Consider the following 10272-nt stretch of genomic DNA (forward strand, 5'->3'; position numbering starts at 1 on the left):
GAATACCTGTTCTGTTAAAGCTGCAATTACTCAACCTTGGTTTTATCTAAATCAGAGAGAGAGAGAGAGAGAGAGAGAGAGAGAGAGAGAGAGAGAGAGAGAGAGAGAGAGAGAGAGAGAGAATGACCGACTTTCTTTATGTTAGTACTTATTGTTTAACCTTTATTTTATCTAAATGAGATTCACACACACACACACACACACACCACACACCACACACACACGAGGAGAGAGAGAGACGACGACACACGAGAGAGAGAGAGAGATAGAGAGAGAAGAAGAGAAAAAAGAAGAGAGAGAGAGAGAGAGACGAGCTTTTTAAGTTAAATACTTGCAGGGATTGATAACTCGAAGGGATTGAGAGAGAGAGGGAGGGAGGGAGAGAGAGGAGGAGAGAGGAGAGAGAGATAATACAAACAGTAGTTAGATAATCTTTATTTCAATGAGATTTACAGAGAGAGAGAGCCAGAGAGGAGATGAGAGAGAGAGAGCGAGAGAGAGAGAGAGAGAGAGAATGAATTCTGACCGAGTTTCCATAAGTTAATACATGCAGACCGTAATTATTTAACCTTAATTTTATTTAAACGATATTCACAGAGAGAGAGAGAGAGAGAGAGAGAGAGAGAGAGAGAGAGAGAGAGAGAGAGAGAGAGAGAGAGAGAGAGAAATATGACCTAGTTCTTAAGTGAATACCAGCATTAGTGGCGGCCTCAATATTAAAGTCTTAAAAATCAGTCCTATGTACAAATCTAGTGTACATAATTAACATTGAAATCACCGAATATAATTACCCTGCACTAGATTCCGAGAACGACCTAGTTGGTACTCCATAACAAACAAGATACCCTTGGCCTTCAAAGTACTTAAATATATTTGAGATTAACCTGAAAAAAAACCAAAACTTTCTCCCTTACAGACTCCAAAACGAAACTCAGTTGAAGATGATTCTCACACTTTTTTTATACTAGCAATTTCAAAGAAAACTTATTAAATTGCTGCAATTTCTAGCATTTTAATTATTCATCTAGCCTAATCCTATCATCGTATCTTTTAACGGGCATTTTATTCCATTTATTGTAAAGCAATTAAAGTCCTTTCAATATTCTAAACGTTGATGACTATATAGTTTAAAAGGGTGCGTGCTTAATGTATACATCGATATGCATCATGACCGTATTCTCTGGTTTTTAAGCAATACTGCAATTAGGCAGTTTCTTCGCGTTTAGTTCATTTCAGGTGAAAACTTCCTTTCTAATGTGGTAACACAATCGCAGGTGTTTCGGCGTTAAACTGTGCAAACCGCGATTCGAGCAGCTCTCTCTAGCTAGTTAAAAGACTACCATCAGCCCTGGTTTCTACCAACAACTGTGTTCAGTTGACTTTACACTAACAACTATTCTATTCAAATTTTCAATACCATCCAATTGCCGAACATTTTACTAGCCCCAAAAGCATGCTGCGTTTGATTAATGATTATACCATTTAGAGTGGTAGACAGTCACTTCTGAATGTGCCTTCCATTGGTATATGGAGGGTATCTAATGCCATGACACTTCCCGCTGCATTTAATACATAATTTCATTAAAGTGTTATTTACCTTTACTACTTCCTAATGGAGATTTTGATGTTTTCATTGAAAGTCAATGACCACTGGCTCGTTGGGACATAGGTTTAATCTTTTAGATGAAAATCATTACTATACAGCCACTTGGCGTGAACAGTTACTTATATTCTTGTGACCCATGACACTGTGGTCATGTTTACTAGCAATCAATATAAAAGTTCATGCCAAGAACTTGCAACAGACCTTAAAAGCTGAGCGTGAGCGGCAGTAAAGGGCCAAATGAGGAATAAGTAAAGCCAGCAAGAGTTTGTGAAGGGCAAAAATTTCACTAGACTAAGATTTCTGATAAATTAGTCTAACAAAAGTGACCCAAATATATTCTTAACATTACTACGGGTGGCCTTAAAAAAATTATCTGCAATGCCGTCCTGTACCCTGTACCAGCTTAACATTTAAATTGGGCACTCTTACATCATAACTATCAGATTTTAGGGGTTTAAGGTTTAACGCAATCTAAAAGTTTCATTAGGATTTATTTCAATGAGCTTTATTCTATGAATATAGTTCTACCTCATCAAGTACCATGAACATTTAGATCAGATCTGGTCCAGTTACCTATCATTAGGTTCCACACTCAAAACAGGACAGGTCACGATGAATCTTGCTCACTATTGACGAACCCCACTGGAGAAGCTTATCCTAGTTTCCTTGTACCACTACACCTGCGAAGAAAATAAGCTGAAGAAAATGTTCCGGAGGAGTCCTAAAACCCTAATTCACTATCCTTAACTTTTAAAAACTTCAGACTTAATGTCTACTTTAAAAACTTTGCATAAAGAAAGTGCTTTTACTTTGAATGTATTTATATTTACTTTTGAATATCACATTCATACTTTGAAATACTTTTGATTGATTTTAAATTTATTTTGAACATCACTTATTTTGGAATACTTTAAAGAAGGCATTTAAATTTCGGGATACTTTTGAAAAATGCATTTGAAATTTGAGATTTTAAAATATTTAAATTTTGGAGTATTTTGAAAAATTATATCGTTATTTAAGTGATATGTTAAATATTGCAATAAAATTTTTGAAAACTATGGCAACTGGATAAAAACTGAAGATCAGAATTTCAGAAATGACTAAGAGCGAATTAATAACTAATGCTCAACTGATCTTATATAATTAAAGGGCCTGAAAACTAAAGAGGTTTTGCAAGCCTCCTCCTGACGTACGGTAAAGTACCGTACGTCAGGAGGACGTCCTCCCCACACCAGGGGCTCCGCCCCTGAAGGGGGAGGACTAGCTAGCATATCTACAAAATCGTAAATAAAATCACTCTCCATTCACTTTGGTATACTATACCATATTCCTCCTGAGAACGTAGATTTCGTACCAACAGTTCTGACAAAACAGTTTTCTTCTCTAAACACATCTGAAATGAGAACAGATCAGCCATACGGTTTCTAAACCAGTAAAACTCTAGACGTATAAACCAAACTACTAAATTCACTACGTCATCACTGTATTAGGAACTTTCGAAAAGTTCGATGGGTTGCAGAGTTCATAGCAAGCCCCTCTGGGATGAACCTAAACGTTTAGAAAATTAAATTTATCAAATTACCTCAATACATCTCTAAAATATTTTGTATTATATATACACCCTTAATTCCTCTTCAGCTTCTTACTGAACCAAAAGCAACGAAAAATGTCAGAACTACTCCAGAATTAAGGTAAAACTTACCTACGCTTACTGGTCTTCCAGCACATCGAACAGGAACCACGAATTACGGCACGCCCCACGAACGTACACCGATATCACGACTTCCTACACCAAACTAGACACTTGATAATCGAATTCATCGTCAACTTTCCCAACGAAAAGTTCCAGCCAAGGACCACGGACGAGCACCTTCTTTTCCTACCTGGTTCAAGGTCCTTGGAAGTTTCACTGATTAGTCTAAGAAGTTTACTTTTAATGTTTTTTTTTCATGAAATTCTTTCCATTACTAATCATTATGTCTGCATAAACTATGCAAGTTACAAAATTGATATTAAGAGATTTGGTGGGCCACCTACGATAGCACAAAAGAAGCACGCACACAAATTAAACCACCTCGTTTTGATCTACGTAGTACTATACTACAACTCTCATTGCTCCTACAAGGTTGAGAGTTTTCAAGATGTGATGGCTACTAATCATGCAAGGAACTATTACTTTTTAATAATCATTTAAAGAAATATTACACTTTACTAACTATGCAAGGAACTATTACATTTAACTAGCCATGAAAGGAGCTGTTACATTTTCTCACGTGATCATTTAATTTTTCTTATCACTGTATGACGCAGTACTATCCAGGTTAAAATGTCCTTTTATCTGGAGATTACCTTAAGATTATCATCCTTACTGGAAATAAAAAGGACCCATTCCATGATTTTCAACAACTGCAGGGAATCCTGCTTTTAGAAAGATTCGTTCTATTATTTTCAACAACTGCATGGAGTCCAATTTTCAATTTCAATTTCACCAAAATTGGAATTTTGAGAAAATATCTTGACTGCGAATGAGAATATGTGTTATAAGGTATGAGAAGAAAATCACTGGAAGAGAATGATATAAATATAATAAAATGGGACGTGTTATTTAGTTTAAATCATTAGATAGTATTGCTTCTAAACCAGGTAGGCCCTTCAGTGATCTCATTACAGAGGGGTATGATAGCCAACCTTCAATTCAGTCACAAACAACAGCCTGATGATGTTACCTTGAATAAAAAGGAAATTCCAAGATGTTACCAGCTGAGGTAAAAAAAAAAAAAAAAAAAACACACACACACACAATCGACATTTGCGGTGGTCAAGGTCATTTTATTTCAAGGCTTTCTTACCTGTCTCGTGAGTCATCCGTTACCTTGGAAAAAAACAAACGACTCTTTTTGAGTCTCTAAAAGACTGAACACCAGATGCTTTTGTTTCAAATAAAAAAAAGAGAGAAGACAATAGCATTTTTTAAAGTTTTTTATATTTTTTTAAATTTTTTTTCGGGGTTGGTCGCGGGTGGTGGGTGGCAGAAAAACAAAGATTCAAAAAATCAAACGCTTCTGATGGTTTCGTCATCTCTTGCCTTTCCCGTTTTCGTCGATGAGAGAGAGAGAGGAGAGAGAGAGAGAAGAGAGAGAGAGAGAGAGAGAGAGAGAATAGGTGGACGTGTGAACATATTTCTACTGGGAGATACAGGACCCAGAGCATATTTGAAATTGCATGCGAGACTGCTGTTCATTCAAAGGAATGCAGAAATGTAGTACTGCATGGAGGCACAATATGCTTGCATGGCAAAGCAATGGGATTTTCTCCTAAAAAAATTTAAGAGAACGTCCATTTTTTTAAGTAAAAATTTACAAGATTAGTTTTGTTCGAGAAACAGGCTTTAGCTCAGAGCTACTACTTCAACAAAGACAACCCGAGGTAAAAAAAAAAAAAAAAAAAAAAACAACTTGATTTTACCTTAAAAGATCATAATCAAACGCAGAGCTCAAAAAAAAAAAGAAAAAAAAACAACTTGATTTTACCTTAAAAGATCATAATCAAAGCAGAGCTCAACAAGGCAGAAAAAAGAAAAAAACTAGGAACGCCTATTGTAACAAAAGAAATCGTTAGACAGAGAGAAAAAAGGTCACATACACAAACAAGTCTAATGCAGGCAAAAACCTACTTTTATTAGGAGCCACCAACTAAAAAAAAAAAAAAAAAAAAAAAAAAAAAAATCAAAGGAGTTCAAAAAACGTGTTGTTAGTTCACCAGACCCAGGCACCTCGAAGGGATATTTTTTCTCCTATAAAATGGTAAGGGGGGTCAGTTTTTGTCCCATGACACACGAGGTGCCCAGCACGTAGGTACTACAACTGCCTCTTCTCACTTGGTCACCTTAAGGAGGAACCCAGCAGACATTTCCTGCTCCGTTTGACTGATTCCAATATTCGTTTCTCTCTCTCTCTCTCTCTCTCTCTCTCTCTTTCTCTCTCTCTTTTGCCTTCTCTATCTCTCTCCTCTTCGTTTCCTCCAGCACCTCGTTGCAACAAATATATGGAATTTAGGCCAAAGGCCAAGTCCTGGGGTGACCTATTAGGTCATACAACACTGAAAGTGAAATTGACAATAAGAAGGTTTGAAAAGTGAAAAGCTGTTGCATTATGAACCAACTGTTAGGAGAAAGTGAAAAGTCAGATGGAAGAAAGAGAATATGAAAGGAGGCACAGTAAAAAAAAATATAAGGGTTTGCAGCTAGGGGCCTAAGGAAGGGACACTGCGAATAACATTAAGGAATGCCTACAGTGCACCTCACGAGGTGCATGAATGGCACTATCCCCGACCCGGGGGCTGACGCGATAAAGGTTTAGCCGTGTGTTCGTGATCTGCAATCACCAAGGTATAGGAATGGAATATGAGGTTCGGACCAAAGGCAAAGCACTGGGCCCACTGAGGTCATTCAGAGCTGGTTGATTTCTGTCATCATGGTAAGCGAAAGAACAAGCAAACACACAACGCACGCGCACACACACACACACACACACACACAAAATGATATTCATTAAAAAACTCACAAATGGTGCTCCGAAGAACAGCACAAAGGAATCCAATAAGAGTTGTAATGTGAGAATTCACGATACAAATAAATAAATAAATAAATAAATAAATAAATAAATAAAAAATAAATAAATAAATAAATAAATAATAAATTGAAAATCTAACGTATTTCTGTCACGTATGGATTCCAGCTCATTGAGACGTGGAGTCTTTTAGAATTTATTATCGATGCGTAAATTATCTATCAAAAATTAGCTGAAGAAGTAAATTCATTAATGTTAAAAGAATTAATTTACGCACAATTCTGATCATTATATAAATGGATTCAACTTGTGATTTTTGCTTTATGAATAATTGAATTCAACTTTATCTTACTTCAGTCCTTTGATGCATTTGCAGATTTGATCTAGTACACACACACACACACACACACACATATATACACCAAAACACTCACACATATATAGGTATATAAACATACACATATATTTACCATGTTTTCTAGAAGGCATATTTTTTTATAAATACCACCAGTAGCCTACATTCCCCATAAGAAAAAAAACGCACTTATTAAAAAAGCAATTAATTGTCCGATATACAAACTCTGAAGACAGTCTCAACCTTGTAGCTATTTTTTATATGTAAATTTTTTTTATTTTTTTATTCCCGTAGTTTAGATGAGGAGGTCACTTTTTGCCTGTTTCAAAACTAGCTCGGTAGATATAGCACTTGATGAATATTGTAGTGCTTGACCCTAATCTTTCTCTCTCTCTCTCTCTCTCTCTTTCTACCCTATTCAGACTATGACCTGCTTTACTTTGACACACACACACACACATAAACACACACGCACACACACACGCACTCACACACACAAATGATTCAAGTTTCCCTTGGACAGGGAACCATATCGAATCTGTTTTAGGATTCTACCTGGATATTCGCTGAAAGGTATAGCACACATGCTATAAACATACATACATATTACTCAAACATATATAATAAGTATGTTTGTGTATATTTTATATATATATATATATAATATAATATGTATGTGTGCATATATATATAATCTTGTCATACGCGATACATATCTACAAAAAACAGAGATATACACTAACAACATGTCTGCGCAGCTAAAGATCGCTGATCATAGAAATACAATAAAAAAAAAAAAAAAAAAAGACTGCTATCAAGAATTTGCCAGTACGTAGGCACATACCTTTATTCATAGCAAATAAGTACTTCAGTTAAAGTTTGTAAAAAAAACTGTTCATGTTTTTTGAGTTGATGTCTTTTATACGAAGTAAATGTAACATGAAAGTTTTTGTATTCGTTTTTTTCTCTTTTTTTTTTAACGAGAACAAATAGCTGCGCCATCAAGTTCGTATATTACTATCATCTCTATCCTATCTATGATAACAGCGACCACTATTAGTAATATTAATAATACTGATATATTATGATGATGATGATGATGGTATTAAAACCTCACTATCGCTTACTTCTATTCAATTTTATATGAAAAAAACTAAAAACATAATTATATACTTAGAGACCCTATGGGAGTGTCCACTTAGGCCATAAAAAATCATTAATTTTTTGTTAGCACACTAGATCGATTAACTTTGCATTGCTCAATAACAAGGTAATATGCATGAGAGAGAGAGAGAGAGAGAGAGAGAGAGAGAGAGAGAGAGAGAGAGAGAGAGAGAGAGAGTTTGGTTGCTGATGATAAAAGTGTGATGATATGACTTAGTGGAATGGGCTGTTTAAACAGCTGGGTCAAACTTCATCACCTAATAAATTATTAGGGATATACCATCGGTATGAATATAGGCTACAACAGATAAGTTACGAAGGAACATTCCAAGATAATCACAAATGCAAATCATTTGGTTCCCTCTCATCCAGGTTGTCAACGGGAGCCACTGAACACACGGACTTTCAACCGTTGCAAAAGGTAAGATGGAAGAGAATATGAATGGAGTTACAGTAAAAGGAATGAAAGGGAATTGCAGCTAGGGGACGAAGGGACGCTGCAAAGACCCTAAAGTAATGCCTATAGTGCACAGCATGAGGTGCACTGATGGCACTACCCCCTTGAGGCGTAGACAACTAGGCTAAACTGGTAGTTTGTTGAAACATGGAGTGGAGGGAGAGATGGCAACAGCATCCAAACAAAAATAGCGTACACAAATTAGATTTAACTGACGTATGCAATGACATTTACAAATTCACAGACCATGATGTATTTGTGGTACAGGATGTACAGTAAGTTCCAGAAGTGAAGCGACAAATCTCAGAATTGATCGTACTTCTTTAGAAACTCGTGGGGTTGCCAGTTAGGATTTTTATTCCAATTATTGTCATCCTATCTATTAATCATTGACAATACTCATCAGTGATTAACTGTATAAGCGCAGAAAGTATTTCCCTAGTGAATGATCAAAGTTAGTTCAATAATTGTTTATTAAACGAAAAAATACAAAAAAGGATTTCCCCACAGAAACATCTGCGGCTCTCAAAGTGTGATATCAAGTGTTCACCATAGAGTGGCAGCAGGAACCGAGTGCATAAGCATTGGCCTAATATTTGTAAATTAACTTTCTATTTTTATAGCATTATATCCAAAACCAAACAAAAACTTCTTTCAGTTTTCTTCTGGAGATTGAAAAAGAAACCCACAAAATCACTTTGTAACTTGTTTACTTCTAAGTATTTACATTTAGTTTTACTCCACACTCGAGTACTTTCAGGCCCTCTCTGTGGCCCATTCTCAAGAGATGTTTGGGATGTTAGCCTGGGTCAAGACCCAGCAGGATATGAATTCAGCACATATAGAAAGCCCACACATGCAGACTCATATATTCATTTCTTCTCTTTTCATAGTCATGATATAAAAATAGGGGTTCTAACAGATTTATTTCTTAGGGCAATGAGAACGTGTGACCCTTGCAAGATAGAGCAAGAAATAAATTACATCGATAAAAGCTTCGATGCATTAGCATACCCGGAATGGTTCAGAAAAAGGGCACTCAACAAAGCTAGAAAAATTTTTTACTGAACGAATGTAGAGTACATGGAATAAAGAAAACAAGAAAATATTTGCCCTCCCTTTTATGCCTAAAATGAAACAAATCACTTCAAAAATGAAAGAAAGTCAATATACATTTGTTTATACCTTTGATAATACCGTAAAAAACAAAGTATGTAAAAATAAATTGGAAGGAGAAGACAGTAATATAGATGATGTAGCGGGGGTATACATAATCAATTGCAATAATTGTGGAGACAGATATGTGGGGGAATCAGGTAGGGGAATAAGGACTAGAGTCCAAGAACATAGAAGGGCAGTACAGCTTAACTCTCAGGGGAGTGCAATAGCTAGACATTGTTGGGAAAATGACCATAGGATGGATTTCAAAAACAGTAGGCTTATATACAAAAGCAACAAAATTAGTCACAGGAGGGTAGTAGAAGGTGCACTTATCAGAGAGATTAAAGTAATTGAAGGAAACAAAGGTTTTACCTCAGAAGATCCCATAAGCCGAGCTTTGATATTAAAAGAAGCTAAGATTGACCCTGCTGACCTGGAGATTAGGTTTCCTGCCCAACAGACTTTTGGTGACCACACCCTTACCACAAGGGTGAATCCCATTGACCATCAGCTCAGGATATCAGAGCGACAAGAGGGGATTGGCAACTCTCAAGAAAACCAGAACAGCCATCACATAAATGACAGCTCAACGAGAAGAAGTTCCAGAAGACTGCTGGGCCTTGACCCAGGCTAACATCCCAAACATCTCTTGAGAATGGGCCACAGACAGCGCCTGAAAGTACTCGAGTGTGGAGTAAAACTAAATGTAAATACTTAGAAGTAAACAAGTTACAAAGTGATTTTGTGGGTTTCTTTTTCAATTATATCCAAAGTTATGATTTCTTTTGATAAAGCACAGAGAAGTTTAGCATCTGATCATATTAAATATAAATAAGACATAAGTTGGTGTAAAAAAAAAAAAGAAATCCAAGTTATATGCGCGTTTAGCATTGGTTACATGGCTAGGCCTATTTCAAGAATCAAGGAAATATATTTTCCAGCTTGTTACTTAATATTTCCA

The 10272-nt window shown here is 36.1% G+C and overlaps 1 long non-coding RNA gene across 1 annotated transcript; it reads right to left on the reverse strand.

The window, feature by feature from the left end:
- Positions 1-2078: 2078 nt before the first annotated feature.
- On the reverse strand, positions 2079-3443 carry LOC135225052 (uncharacterized). Its single transcript, XR_010316896.1, has 3 exons — positions 3309-3443; positions 2930-2999; positions 2079-2286 (listed from the first exon to the last, which is right to left on the reverse strand). It is a non-coding gene; the product is annotated as an uncharacterized LOC135225052 (long non-coding RNA).
- Between the last annotated feature and the right edge of the window lie 6829 nt (positions 3444-10272).

Source organism: Macrobrachium nipponense, chromosome 12 (genome assembly GCF_015104395.2).
Source record: "Macrobrachium nipponense isolate FS-2020 chromosome 12, ASM1510439v2, whole genome shotgun sequence".
NCBI lineage: Eukaryota > Metazoa > Arthropoda > Malacostraca > Decapoda > Palaemonidae > Macrobrachium > Macrobrachium nipponense.